The 16,019-nt window shown below is 35.3% G+C and overlaps 1 long non-coding RNA gene across 1 annotated transcript; it reads left to right on the top strand.

Moving 5' to 3' along the window:
* Positions 1-5,407: 5,407 nt before the first annotated feature.
* Positions 5,408-6,281, top strand: LOC126729052 (uncharacterized). The gene is made up of 2 exons (XR_007656474.1): positions 5,408-5,840; positions 5,941-6,281. It is a non-coding gene; the product is annotated as an uncharacterized LOC126729052 (long non-coding RNA).
* Positions 6,282-16,019: the final 9,738 nt, after the last annotated feature.

Below are 16,019 nucleotides of genomic sequence, written 5' to 3'. Positions count from 1 at the left end.
AGTGTTGTATGCCCCAAATCAAATCCATTTCATCTAGAGAACAAACTAATAAAATCAAAATGGCCTATTCACTATCAGAAGAATGGCAAGACAGAGTCAAGAGCTCTTGCACTTATATGTATAATAATCTCTGAACAACTTTTTTTTGATAATTATTCTCTGAACAACTTCCTTAATATACTAATGGATGAAATCATGAAACCCCATTAACTCATTCTATAACCCACTGCTAGATACCTTATAAGTAGAAAATCAATCAGACATATAGATCATGATAGCATATATCAATGTCATAGTTATAAAATCAAACGGTCCCAAAATATTTTCACCAACCAACCCAGATAAATTAAAAAAAATGCAATACAAATTCCTTTAGGTTCAAACAGTAATAAAACAAACAATAATTTACTGACATCTTACATAAAAAAAAATGGTAGAAGACATCTCAATTGAATTCAATTGAGTTTAGGTTGATAGGTGAGACATCTGCGAGGGGGAAAAAAAAACTAAATTAAACTTCCCCAATAAACAAACAAAGGCTTACACATAACAAAACCCACATAGAAAATTGCCCCCCAAAAGAAGAAGGAAGCTGACCTACTTCACGCCAATGTCTTCGTAATTGTGTTTGGGTGTTTAATCTTCATATTCAGAAATAATAGATGGGACTCATAGGAGGTTTGAAGTGGGTCATGAAAGCATGTGTCACAAAGATTGAAGATTTATGCCTAGTTCTCATTGGTGATGTAAGAGAGAGTGTGCCGAAGAGAGATGGGGGAATTATGAGGATGATGATGGTGGTAATGTTGAATTCTTGAATGGGTTTAGGATTTTATTATGATAAAACGAAGAAGAATTAGAAGAGTTTTTCAATTAGAAGTATCGGGTTTTGTTTTTGGGGGAGAAAAATGTTTTTTTTTTTTTTTAAATGTTGATGTGTAAAAATGTAAGAGCTCTAAAAAAAAGTCAAATATTGGTCAGGTTTCGGTTTTATAATATATATAGATTATTATATTGTGGGTTCCAGTTAACTCAACTGGTAAAATCTCGGATAGTCAAATAAGAGATCTGAGATTCATACATGTACTAAAAGATACTTTATAAAGGTATGCCGCATATGCAGGTTCATTTTCTTTGTTTCTAGTTTGCTTGTGTTTTGGTCTATTTCGAGAGTAACTTTTTTTCTTGTTTTCCACACTTTGTTATTGTTTTATTTAATTTTTTTTTTCAATAGCTTGATCATGAGAATTTGACCTAGCAAGATATTTGGTCTAAAGAAATTGATGTCACAGCAATACAAAGAAAATGTGATCATCATCACGGGAGAAACCAGAACGAGCATGTCAAAACTATCTGTCTTTCTAACTAATTGTTATTAGGTAGAATGCATAGACTCAGACAAAATGCAAGTTTCAGAGGGACTTGACATTGTCACCAGTAAAGCCACTAAGGAAGAGCAACGTGGCGTACCAAATCATGTGTTGGGGTCCTTGGGATATTTGATCCCTATGTAGAGTTTAAAATAGATCATTTTTGTGACATAACCTTTGTGCCATAGAGTCAATTGTGTGGCAGGGCCACCTTCTAGTCATTTTTGGAAGGTTTAATATCTATGTTGGGGCCCTAATTGATGACGAAGATAATAAGTTTAAATCAAAGTAGGATTGTTGCTTCCTTTGGGCGGATGTGCCCATATTTCTGCTTGACACATTTTTATCAAAGCAGGAAGATTAAATGATTGAAAATGGTATGGTAGATGAGTTGAGAAAAATGTCCTTTCCTTTCTCCATTCCGCCTTCTTCTTTGCTTTGGCAGAAATAAGAAAGAGATTATTCCGTGAGAGCTTGTTCAGTACTACCAGTACCAGAAATATATCTCTTGCAATTGCCTTTTCTTCCCCGAAAATAAAAAATAAAATATCAAGAAAATAAATTATTTTAGCCCTTATAAAAAGAAAACGGATTCTTGATCCCAAAGTGGAATAGTGGATCATTTATTATTCACAAGGGTATTGGGTTAAAATATTTGAAATCAAAACCACCCTACTAAAAGAAAAAATGGGATTAAACATTTAGGTCAGGTACCCTCCCCACAAAACCTAACTGGTGAATTTGCTAAGAAAATGAACAGCAATTGTCACACTTGGCCTAGCCATGAGTTTTTTCCAAGCCTCATAAACTTCTTTGCCATTTCACTTAAAACACTTTTGCAAGATCAAGTTGGTGAATCTTCCATCCCTTCACATCTAGAAGCTAATGGAATTTTTATAATTGGCGACATTCTAATTTGTATGTATTTTCATTCACTTCGCTTCATGCTTTTTGGAGTAACAACATGAGCTTCTTTGTATAAAGAAGGTTCATTTCTAACTATTGGTCAAATTCAAGAACCCCGATTGATCTAACAATCCCATGTTAATAATCCTGGGATAAATTTTTTTTTTTATCAACTCACCTACAACTTTCAATCATTTGATAGACATGTTTTGATAAAAATGTGTCAAGAACTATTGTGGGCACATCCAGCCAAAGAAATCAACATTCATACTTTGATCTAAACTTCTTGTCTTCATCATCAATTAGGGCCTCAACATAGGTATTAGACCCTCCAACAATGATTGGAATGTGTCCCCAACTCAGAATTTATTTAAATGCAGAAAGGTCATGTCATGAAAATGGTCTACTGTAAACTCTACATAGGGATCAAATATTCTTAGCAAATGGTGCGGTACCCCACATTGCTCTTCTTTAGTGAATTTGTTGGACAATGCTAGTTCCCCTTAAACTTAAGAGCCTGTTTGGGTAAGCAATTTCCACAACTCAATTCTCAGTTTCCATAACTCATAACTCAAAAATGGTAGGACCCATAGCAAAAAGGTTGTTTGGCCAAACGATAACTCTGTTTCCATAACTCTGTTTCCATCACTCAATTCTCTGATTTTTGAGTTATGAGTTATGGAAACTGAAAACAACAAAAGGCTGTTTTCAGTTTCCATAACTCATAACTCAATGGCATTTCCGTAAATAAACACACATGAGGGACCCACAGCCGCAACTTTTGACCACCTTTTAACTTTTTTTTTTTTTTTTCCTGCTGGGTTGGCGTTGGCTGTTCTTTTTTTTTTTTTTTTTTTTTTTTTTTTTTTTTTTCTGCTGGGTTGGCGTTGGCTGTTCTTCCTCTTTTTTTTATTTATTTTTTTATTTTTTTATTTTTTATTTATCTGCTGGGTTGGCGTTGGCTGTTCGTACCTTCTTCTTCTTCTTTTTTTTTTTTTTATTTTTTTTTTTTTTACTGGTTCGTCTGTTCTGTTTTTTTTTTTTTTTTTTCTTTAGTATCTAGACTCACCAAACTTAGTGAAAAAAAAAAAAAAAAAAAAAAAAAAAAAAAAAAAAAAAAAACCAGACGGAACAGCCAACCTAGGAGGAAAAAAAAGAAAAAAAGAAAAAGCTGCTAGTGAAAAAAAAAAAAAAAAAAAAAAAAAAAAAAAAAAAGGAAAAAGCTGCACTGTGACAGGTGTGGGCCCTCCAAATAGTGTGAAAAATTGTGAGTGATGGAAACTGAGTGATGAAGGCAAACGGATGTGAAAAATTGAGTGATGAGTGATGAGTTATAAGTGATGAGTGATGAGTGATGGAAATTGAGTGACGGAAATTGAGTGACGAAAAATGCTTACCCAAACAGGCCCTAAATTTTGCCCGAGTTTATGATTTCAGCATTAGCATCAGAGAATTCCAATTCTACTCTATTTTACCATTTCAAAAAGCCACTTTATCATTATACCATCCCATTTTACAATACCTCTAACATCCCAAAACTCTATTTTTATTAAAATATTATTTTTAATCTTTCTTTATTATTTTTTTTCTAACCATAACTTTTGGTTTTCCTGGGATTTTCCAAACCCATCACCACACACACACAAACACAAACCATCAAACCTTAAACAGAGCCACACACACACAATCCATCAAACCAGTTGGAGCCAATGATCAACCCAGAAAAACCCAGCTGTCAAAAATACCCAGAAAACGCCGATGATCAACCTAGAAAAACCCAGCGGAACAAAAATCTAGAAAAACCCAAGCCACCACTGCCCACTGCTCACCAAAATCCCACCGGAACAAAAACCCATATTATAAAAAATAAAAATAAAAATAAAAAACCCATAGGAAACCCAGAAGAACCAGCCAACCATGCGGTGACCCATGCCGATCTCGCCATGACCTCGTCGGATCCAAACACTGGCGATCTCCGACGACCAACAACCCACTTCAGCCACAACCCAAACACTGGACCCAACCACGACCAACGACCCAAACACCAGACCCAACCACGACCCACAACCCACTTCAGCCATACCCACCTCTTCCTTTAAGAACCGGTCACAGCAAAAAAAAAAAAAAAAACAAAAACAAAAAACAAAAAACAAAAAACCACAACCACCATAGTGAAGAGAGGAGAGAGCAGATGAGAAAGAGAGAAGGAAGAGAGAGAAGAGAACAGAGAAAATGAGAGAGAGGAGAGAGAAAGTTGGCATCAGTTATCATTAAAATATTATTATTATTTTTACAATATTGCTACAATACAATTTCACTTTTGGAATTGTACTGTAGCAGTATTGCAAAAAAATTTGCAATACCTACGTTTAGCATTCCCTGATGCGATATGTTTTGGCCCTTGAAATGCCAAATACACCTTAGATATGGCATTAGCATTCCCCAATGCTAATGCTAATAGATAGACAGAAAATTTTGACTTACCAACTCCAGGTGCTCCTATGATGATTGCCACTTTTTGTTTGTGTTGCAGAGTATTATTGTTGACATTAATTCTTTATACCAAGTATCTTGTAGGGTCACAATCCCAGAATTTTTATGATCAAACTATTAAAAATAAATAAAATAATAACAAAGTGTGGAAAACAGGAAGGTTACCTCAAAAATTGACCAAAACACAAACAAAACTAGAAACAAAGAAAAGAAATATGCATATGCAGTAGACCTTATGAATCTTCAAAACATCTTGCTACGTATGTGAAGCATATCCTCCCAAACGAGGGCTAACTTGAAGAGAACTATGATCATAGAATATAACTAGGATAAGGCAAGCGGCCAATTGGGCTTGTCATTGTGGAGGATGCAAAATGATGGTGGTATTAATACTACTTTTTAAAGCTTTTTGGTTTTTTTTTTTTTTTTTTTTTTTTTTTTTTTTTTTTTTTTAGGGGGTAAGCTTTTTGGTAATTAATACACAATATATAATCTAATCTATATATATATATAAAACCGAAGCTTTTGAAGCTTCCACAATTTTCCACGTCACCATTATTTTTTTTTTAATTCTTTTTATTTTATTTATTTAAGTTAGATTTTTTTTAAAAGAGAATTAGCCCCGACTATTCTATATCTCTCCCGACTCCCCTCCCAACGCAAAAGAACTCTGTCTCTCTTTAAATCTCTAACCTTCCCCCAAATCCTTAACCTCACGCATGAAATCCTAACGCTATCACGCAGAAAGAGACCTAATGCAGAAGCACTCCATCTCTCACTCTAAATCTCTAACCTCTATGGGCTATGGCATTCCTACTACAACGTTTTCAAATATATTGATTGGATTGGCTCAATATATTCCGAGAATGGTCAGGAGCGAGACGTAACACCGAAATCTGATCCAACATAAGCCAAGGAGGAGCAGAATGGGCGATGATTGTTGTGAACCTTTGCCACAGTCCGTTGGTACAAAGAAGGGGCTGGGGCTGGGGCTCAGGCTATCTCTCTCGAAGCCGAGGAGGAGCCAAAGTGAAAGTGATGATTTCTCTGAACCATTGTCACAGTCTCAAGGTAAGTTTAATTTATTAGCAAATTTGTAATTAAGCATATTCAGATCAGGGTTGGGTTTTTTTGTTTCTTTTATCTCTGTTTTGTTTTTTCTTTGCCACAGTCCGTTGGTGCGAAGAAGGGGCTGGGGCTGGGGCTGGGGCTGAGGTTGCCTTTCTCGAAGTGGAGGAGGAGCCAAAGTGAAAGCGATGATTTCTCTAAACCATTGTCACAGTCCCAAGATAGGTTTAATTAATTAGCAAATTTGTAATTAAGCATATTCAGATCAGGGTTAGGTTTTTTGTTTTTTTTGTTTTTTTTTTTTTTTTTATCTCTGTTTTGTTTTTTGTTTCTTTTATCTCTGTTTTGTTTTCTCTGTTTTGCTTTGTTGTGTTGGGTTTTTATGGATGAGCTACTCTTCGATGTTCCTGGCTCTGGAGAAATGCTTAATTGCCCATTGTTGCTTATTCAGGTAATGAATGCTTGAAATTCCATACATTTTAACAGTAACAGTTAAACTGAAGTGATTTGATCTGTTATTCATCGTTTTGTGTAGATGCCAAAGTTTTATTCGAGTAAACATACAATACCATAGACTGTAACATATAAATGAGTTATGTGGTTCAATTAAAAGGTTTAAAAGGTTTAAAATTGTTTGATTTAGACTTAAGTTTAAGTCATCTATAATCAAGTAAAACAACTTCTGTTTTAACATATTCTAACAATATATGTAAATGTTGGTTTGAATTGATTGGCTTAAATCATGCAATTCTGTTCTTGACAGATTGCTTACATGGAAGATAGCTAAAGTTAAAGATCATTCTCATTGATGCTCACTTTCATTATGTGTTGTTTCTCTTACACGTACACAAGCTGTTTGATAAAATTCCTATGTGATTTTTTTTTTTTTGTTGTTGTTCTAGAAGTCATAATACATGGAGAGTGGTAAGGAGGAAGATAAGTAGGGAACGTGACGCTGTGTTGTTGATTTAATAACCAAACTTACCTGTTTATGTGGTAACAAAAATACAAAGGTACCTACAAAAACCTCATTCCATGTTTTCAATTTTTAGGCACAAAGGAGCTTTGAGCCATATTGTAAATAGAAGGTGAAATATATCCTTTTAATTTGGAGTATGTACATGAAATATTTTGCTTCATGGAAATCTGAATGGTACTTTAACTTGGTTGGGTACTCTTTATTAACATAATGGGGCATTTGTTATGAGACACTGATGCTGTTTGCAGCACTGAACCTAAGATAAAACTTTTCATAGTAACAGATACTGGGATTTATTTTGATTGATCTGAAAATTGAGAATTTCTTGAATGGTTAGTTTAATATTAAAAAGAATTTTTTTTTTCTTCTTAAATTGGCTGAGTTTTGTTGGGAATGATTATTCAACCATTAACTTGGGCTTGACGTGGATAAAATTAAGGGAGGAATTCAAGTGAGTCTCTGAGTTGAAATGCATTTAGAATATTTTTTATTTGTATCTTAGTGAGCACATATTTTCACGTTCTATGGTTCCATTAGAAACTTTATACTTTGGATGATATTTTTGCATATGAAAGAAAGCGTTACTTTACAATTTTAGCAAATTACTCTAGCAAAAGTTTGTTCTTCCTCACTCATTTTAAAGGCTTTAATCATTTAATATAATGCTGTGAAAGAAGTGTCTTTGTTCTTTAAATTTAATGTAGTTGTGAATTTAATGTTTTTGATATCATTTTCATTGTCCTCACATATGTACGATTCTGTTTGTAGGTTCAATTTCAAAGAAAGTAAAAACTAATTGTATTTTTGACCAATTTTTTAGTTGAACCTTTATTTTGAACTAGATTATTTATTTTCCTTCATTTGTAACTTAATTTTATTTAACTATCCCGTGCATCGCACGGGTTAGCGACTAGTATTATATACTAAATGAGAAGCCTTTGTTGAGGTTCTGCCATTTGTCTATCTTGAAGAACCCAAAACTTGACATGTGGAAAATTTCATCAACTATTTGATATTATATGGACAAATCATGCCATGTGTCAAACTATAATTAATACGTCTCAATTTTTATCCCCCTATTATTTGTATATATCAATTTGTGTGCCATATTCAATTGTAATTGTAAGTTATAACCCTTAAGATTGGTGGAATTTTTGCTTTTAAGATTGTAAACGTATCCCACAATCTCGTGACTTGAATTTTAATCCTCCATTCATCTTTATTAGCATTTGTTGGGAATATTACACAAAGTAATAATAGAAGAACAAGATTAACACAAAAGATAAACAAAAAATAGATAATTTGGAGGCACAATATCGTTTTCCTTAGACAATATTTGTCCCCCACACTATTGTTGTTAAAGAAAATTTGTCCCTAAGAGACAACCAAGATATTGGGTCCTACAGATAGCATTTTTGGAAAATGACCACAGATTTCTTGTATTTTTCTCTAACTTACTATTTTTGTGGAGTTAGTTTATATTCAAGTGAACATAAGTTTCTATTTATACCATAGGGTTATATTTCATCAAAAAGCATGCATGGAGAGTCAAAATATTTCATAAAACCGTTCACAAAGCTTGATTCCTCTTCAAACATTCAGATCAGTTACCAGAAAATTCTGCAAAAAATCCTGTTTTACGACTTTCAGTCAGTCAAAAGATCCTTTTGATCGATCGAGTGCTATTTTCGATTGATCGAACAGAAATCGAATAGCGATTGATTCATCCAAAGGCTCCAAGATTATTTTCTTACCATTTAGATCGATTGAGCCAAAGTTTCAATCGATGGAAAATGCTGAATTTCAAATTTTTACTTAGAAAATTCCAGAATTTGAATTTTTACTTTATGAAATCATATTCTCCAAACTCAAACATCATTATTACAACCTATCATTGTATATACCTATATATACAACAACATTGAGCTAATGAAGGAAGTTATATCCATGTTTCATTTTTTTTTTTTTTTTTTTCATGTTGTAGCTATACAACATTTAGTTAAAATACTGATAAGAGTTTATTCTAACAAAAAGATATTACTTCATAAACAAAAATAATTTTGGAAAAATACTAAAAGGAAATTATTCAAAGAAAAAAATGACAAAGAAGAAGTTAGCAAATGAAGAGATGTTTCCAAACCTTTGTAAGATTTGAGATTACTTTTGTATCAAATAGAATTTGCAATGTAATTTGCTATTATACAGACTTTGAACTCCAGCTATCATTTGTTAATGAATATGTGATGGTCTTATTTTGTTTTGTTTCGTAGAATCCAAAATTGATGTCCTTCAAGTGTCTACAAAAGTATTTGTAGCTTTGATTTAATAATTTTAAATAGGTGAAAATACACTTTTGGTCCCTACATTTTGGGCCGATTCTTAATTTGATCCCTAAATTGATTTCGCTCTTAGGTAAGTTCCTGATTTCAAAAAATCGTTTTTATTTTAATCCTTGCCGTCAACCCAATAAGAGAAAAATCTGAGGTAGCAAACAGAGTGCATAAGTGGTATGTTAGATGCTGATGTGGCTATTAAAATAACATTAACAAATACCATATCAGCATTTTAACAAATAAAAAAGGCACCTCAGAAAATTTAAAAACAAATTATGAAATAAATTTTTTTTAAAAACTTTAAATCTTTTTTTTTTTTTTTTTTTGCTTTTCATTATTTTTTCGGAAGAACAGTGTTCTTCTTCCCCAGAGCATGAACTTCATTCTTCATGTTCTTCCCCAAATCAAACCCAATAAATCCAAAAAATCAAACCCATAAACATCTAGTAAATCAAACCCAATAAATCCAAGAAATCAAACCCATAAACCTCTAGTAAATCAAACCCAAAAAATCCAAGAAATAAACATACAAATCCACATAAAAAAAAAAAAAATAAAAACCCACAAACATGAAACCAAACTCACCGAGACCCAAATTTGTAAACACGAAACCAAGACCCATAACCACACTGATCTCCACCTCCACCGCTAACCACCCACTCCCACGGAAACCTTGAAAAACCCCACCTCCAGCCAAACCTATAAACAAAAATCCAAGACCCACACTAATCTCCACAGCTACACCAATTTCCATGACCACAACCCACCCCCATTGAAATTAACCCATAAAAACCCAACCAGTTCCAACCAAACCCAACCATCTCCGTCTCCATCCAAACCCACAATCCAAGACCCATGGCCACATCAATCTCCACCTCCATTACCGACCACCCACCCCCACAGAAATCTAGAAAACCTAGAGATTAGAGAGTCAGGTTTAGAGAGAGAGAGAAAAAGTCAAAGATTAAGAGAGAGAGTGGGGTCGAAAGCTTGAACAAGAAAAAGAAAGATACAAACACAAATATGCACCAATAGAGAGAGAAAAAGAGGATCTGGAAAAAAAATGAGAAGGAAACACACACGCGAAAAGAAAAAGAAAAGAAGAAAGATACACACAAAAACACTCTCCAAGAAGATTTATTTATTAAGTTATTTTTGTTTTGATTTGATTTTTTGGTTTATCTTAAAAGAAAGAAGAAAATGAAATAGATACAAACACAAACATAGACACACTAACCTAAAATGAGAAGGGGTGTTAATTTAATGTTTGTTTCTTAAGAAAGTTCAAGAAAAATTGAAATAGTTGCTATAAATTGTTTTCTCAATCTTTAAAATTGATTTTTTTTTGAATTTTTTAAGCTTTTTTTTTTTTTTTTTTTTATTGATTAAAAAGCTGACTTGTCATTTTTAAAAGCAAAATAATTTTTTTAAAATATTGTTTTATATGCCACATCAACATCTAACATACCATCTATACACTCTGTTTGCCACCTCATTTTTCTGTTACTGAGTTGACGGCAGAGACCAAAATAAAAACTATTTTCTGAAATTAGGGACTGACCTAGGAGCGAAATCAATTTAGGGACCAAATCGAAAATTGGTCCAAAATATAAGGACTAAAAGTATATTTTCTCCTTTTAAATATCTACCACCATGCACCTTTGTTGCGATGGTTGCTCCATAAATATAAGTGCTCATGGGGTGTGGGGGCAAGGGTTGAGGTTCAAGCATCCAAAAGAAAACTTCACACACATGTATACTTAGATTGTGCTAGAGTATAATTTCTATCTTGAATTGGTTTTTAACAATAAGTGTTTTTTCCTTCTCTGTGAGCTCACTTGTACTACAAAAGTAAATGAATAGTTGACAAATGATCAATACATATTTACACTTGTACTATTCTTATAGCTATTCTATCCAAAAATGGCTATCCTTATAGCTATCCAAAAATAGCTATCCTTATAGCTATTCTATCCTTTTGGATTTTTTTATAAAAATTATTGGGCTGTCAAAGGATATTTTTGGTAATTTTTTAAAAAAGATACACATATACACACAAATTATATATATATATATATATAGACAAATTAATTCGATGTTGTTTTAGTGTCCATTTAACTGATTTTTTCTCAACTTGTAATTGATTTTTATAATAATACTATTATCTACTGTCAGTAATTTTTTAATAGAAGAGTAATAGGTGATAAATAAAAGGAATTAGTCCATTAGAAGGGTGGATGAGATGTCATTTTAACACAAATCATCATTTTGTGCATCTGCCACTTTATTATATGGATCTTAAGTTTTGCAACAGATGAGATGACATTATTATATGCAACGATAAAAGGACACAAATTATCATTTTGTGCATTTGCCACTTTTGGGATCTAATGTATATATTAGTCATAGGAGTGCATAGCACTGGTTTTATTTTTATATATTTTTAAAATATCATCATCGTCATCATTATTATTATTATTTTTGGTGAAAAATGGGAGGTCATATTTATATTATATAACATTTATACATCACCAACATCTGAGCCTAGGGCACATAGTCTAGTCACGCCCAGGCCAGCCAAATCCCTTACATAGCAAACATATACAAAACTGGGACAGGTACTATAGACAGTCAAAAGGTTCCGTTGGTGAGTTCCTCGCTTTGCTAGAGCGTCCGCACATTCATTTGCTTCACAGTAAATATGTTGCACGTGCACTTCCCAGTCCTGCTCTAAGAGGTTCCTACAATCACAAATTAAAGGCATCATATTAGTAGGGTAACTTGTATTGGGATTGGTTAACCAAGTTAGTACCACTTTAGAATCAAGTTCTAGGTGAATATACTTAAAACCCATAGTCCATGTCATGGCCAAGCCCTGCCTAACCGCGGCTAATTCAACCATATTATTTGTTGCTAGACCCACGTGGAGAGAAAAACCTGATATCCATTGTCCCAAGTGATCCCGCAAAATTCCCCCAGCACCGGCTATACCTGGATTACCTAGGGCACTTCCATCAGTATTGATTTTAATAAAGGGGTTGGGGGACATATGCCAGCGTATATTCCGTGGGAGTTTGACCTGGGTCTGCCTGGCAGTGCTAGCTAGGTAGTAAAATTTCGTAGCCGCTTGTACAGAGGAGTAGATAATACTGTGCTGGGATCGAGATTGATCCCTGAAAATCCGCCCATTACGAGCTAACCAAATATTCCAACAAGTGAAAAGAAAATACACATGCCAAGGAATTTGATGGGGGCAGGATAACAACATTCTTCGTTGCATTGCATCGTAACTAGTCTTGCAACGTCATTCGGAAGAAGGTTAGGGGCAAGATTCCTGGGGATTGTCTCCAGATCTCTTTCGCCCAGGGGCAGTCACGTAAGATGTGTATGGTTGTTTCCGGGGTATGACACCGGGGACAGTGAGTATCCACATGTGGACGCCCAAAAGTAAGGAATTGTTTAGTGGGTAACCGGTTACGCATAGCCTTCCAGAAGAAAATTTGGATCTTTTTGGGGCATGTTAAAGCCCAAATCCAATTTCATAGTGGTTTATTCCACGGAGCGTGTTGTTGGTGAAAAAGAAATTTGGAAGCGGATTTTATTGAACAAATACTATTATTGTGGGGCCATAAGAAAGTATCAACAAGTTGAGCAAACTGTGCCACAGGAATACCCTGAATGAGGTTTTGAAGTTGGGGGGGAAGAGAGATATTAAGAGATTCAAAAGACCAAGATTGATTGGTCCGCAGCGAGTTAACCCTACAGTCTTCATCATGGGGGAGGAGGGGTCCCTCTATATAGTTATGAAGAGAGCCATGAGGGTGCCAAGGGTCCTTCCAAATACAAATAGTTTGCCCATCTCCTACTATCCAACTCATGCCTTGACGAAGCAATTTTGCTCCTAGCGAGAAAGCGGTCCAAATATGAGACCCTCTTGAATTATGCGGACTAGTAAACAAAGTTGCCTATGGAAAGTATTTAGCTTTTAGCACTTGGGCCTATAGCATAGTAGGATTGGTATAGAGGCGCCAGGCCTGATTCATGAGAATCGCATGGTTTCTATGTTGGGTGGATGGGATACCCAACCCCCCAGCCTCTTTGGGTAATGTGACAGTCTCCTATTTAACTGTGTGACAGCCTCTATGATGATCAGTATCCCCCCAAAGGAAGTTACAACTCAATTTGTCTATTTGGTGACTAATTTTTTGAGGAAGAAGCGTGGTTTGCATGGTGTACATCGGGATGGTAGTCATAGAGGCTTTAACGAGGGTGGCCCTACCAGCCATGGATAAATATTTGGCTTGCCAGCCTTCAATTCGCGATCGTATATTATCCACTAAATACTGGTAAGATTGTGCAGTGCAGCGGGAGGTGAAAATAGGCGTGCCTAGGTAGGTACAAATGCGGTCAGTGGTGGGAATCCCAAATATTCCAGCCACTAGCTCTTTTATACGCCTAGGGGTACTAGGAGAAAACCATAATCTCGATTTGGTAACACTCATGAGCTGGCCAGATGAATCACAAAATTTTTGTAAAATTTGGCATAAATTTTTGCAGTCCCTAGTCGTGGCCTTTGTATACAAGTCTTGTTATTAAAAATTTCAATTAGAAATAATAAATTGGAATTAACTAAAACAATTACAAATTAATAAATAAACATTAGTAGTGAAAAAAGATAAGATTTTATCTCTATTATTTGAGTAAATAAGATTGTGTAAAATTCCACAAAATCTCCCTGTACATAATATAATATCATTTATATTACAAAACAAATCCTTTAAAAAACAAGACTTGTTGCCGTATAGCCCGTATGCAAGTCTTATTATTTAAAATTTTAAAGTCGAAGTAAAAGATTGTAAATAGCTAAAACTGTAAGGCCTCAATTTGGTTCCTAAGCTCGAAAGGTAAAAGGATCTAGGCCCGAAAAGCCCAATACAATGAATTTGTAGAGAGTGGGTTAGAAAACTAGGCTCTAATGAGTTAGATAACAATTATAATGGATCTAGATGACAATAAAGTAAATATAGACTGGTTTTATCTAAAGGAAATCGTCCTCAGTGTTGGGAATTTGGTCTCTAGAGGAATCACTGCTTCGACTCCATAAGTCATTGAAAATGGGGTCTCCCTTGTTGACCTACGAGATGTAGTCCGATATGTCCAAAGGACGTGCAATAGCTCTTCCACCCATTTTCCCTTTGCATCATCCAGCCTCTTCTTGAGTCCATTCACTATCACCTTATTGACAGCCTCGACCTGTCCATTCCCTTGTGGATAAGCGGGGGTGGAATACCTATTCGTAATTCCCAAGTCACAACAGTACCTCCTAAAAGTTTTGCTATCAAACTAAAGACCATTGTTCGAGATGAGGGTATAGGGGATCCCAAACTGAGTGACAATATTTTTCCAAACAAATCTCTTGGTATCCACATCTCTGATATTTGCCAATGGGTCAACATCAATCTACTTGGTGAAGTAATCTATGCCGACTAGCAACCACCTCTTATTCCCTGCTGCCTTAGGGAAAGGTCTTACAATGTCCAAGCCCCATTGAGCAAAAGGCCAAAGGCTGGACAGAGGATTAAGGACAATCCCTGGTTGATGAATGTTTGGGGCAAATTTTTGGCATTGGTCACACTTCTTCACATACTCTTGTGCTTCCTTCTGTATGTTCGACCACTAATATCCCAGAGTGAGGGCTTTGTGAGACAAAGATTTGTTTCCTATGTGACTTCCACGAATCTCTTCATGTAACTACTCTAGGAGTAGCTCTGATGCCTCAGGGTGTATGCATAGCAAATATGGCCCAAAAAATGAGCACTTGTACAACTTTTGGTCCTTGGACAACCAAAACCGAGGAGCCTTTCTTCGCAGTTTGTCTGCTTCGGACTTCCCCTCGGGCAAGATATCCTCCTGAAGGAATAGCACAATAGTGTCCATCCAACTAGGTCCCACTCTAATTTGATGAATATGGATCATCTCTTTCTTCATCTTAGTAGGTTTGCACAAGTCTTCAATAAGGATAATGTGAGGTAAGCTCTGCGTTGAGAAGGTTACAATAATGGCCAAAGAATCAACATGTGTGTTTCCACTTCTAGAGATTTGCAGTAAATTGAAAGATTCAAAACCTAATTGTAAGTGCCTAACTTGGTTCAAATATCCTTGCATTCTCACATCCCTGGCCTCCAACTTTCCCTTCACCTGGCCTACAACCAACCTTGAATCTGAGAATATCTCCACTGTCTTTTCTCCTATTTTCTGAACCATTGTCATCCCTACCAGTAGAGCCTCATATTCAACCTCATTGTTTGTGGTTGAGAAACCCAACCTTAAGGATTTTTCAATAATAATCTTATCAGAAGAAATTACAACTAGCCCCACTCCAGATCCTCTTTGGTTTGCTGCACCATCAACGTACACCCTCCAGGATAAAGGTTCTTGCAAGGAAACCATGCCTACTGATTTTCCATCCATGTCCTGCTTGTCTGCCTCCTCTTCCAATAGGGACTCAGCAAACTCGGCCACCAAATTTGCAAGAACCTAGCCCTTGATAGAGGTGCAAGGCATATACTTGATATTAAAAGCCCCTAGGATCGTACCCCACTTAGCAATCCTTCTTGTGTAATTAGCACTTCGAAATAGTGATCGAAACAGAAGTTGGGTTAAAACAACAACTGTGTGGAATTGGAAGTAGTGAGGAAGTTTACATATAGCATGTACTACTGCCAAAATGGCTTTTTCCAGTGGCAAGTAACGAACCTTGGCCTCATGTAGTAACTTGCTCACATAATAAATTGACCTCTGCACTCCATTATTAACTTGTATCAACACTAGGCTTACCACATGGGAGGCCACAACAACATAAGCAAATAG

This window comes from Quercus robur, chromosome 5, assembly GCF_932294415.1.
Source record: "Quercus robur chromosome 5, dhQueRobu3.1, whole genome shotgun sequence".
Classification (NCBI taxonomy): Eukaryota; Viridiplantae; Streptophyta; class Magnoliopsida; order Fagales; family Fagaceae; genus Quercus; species Quercus robur.
Note: the sequence above shows the minus strand (reverse complement) of the source record. Positions and strands in the feature narration are given on the sequence as shown.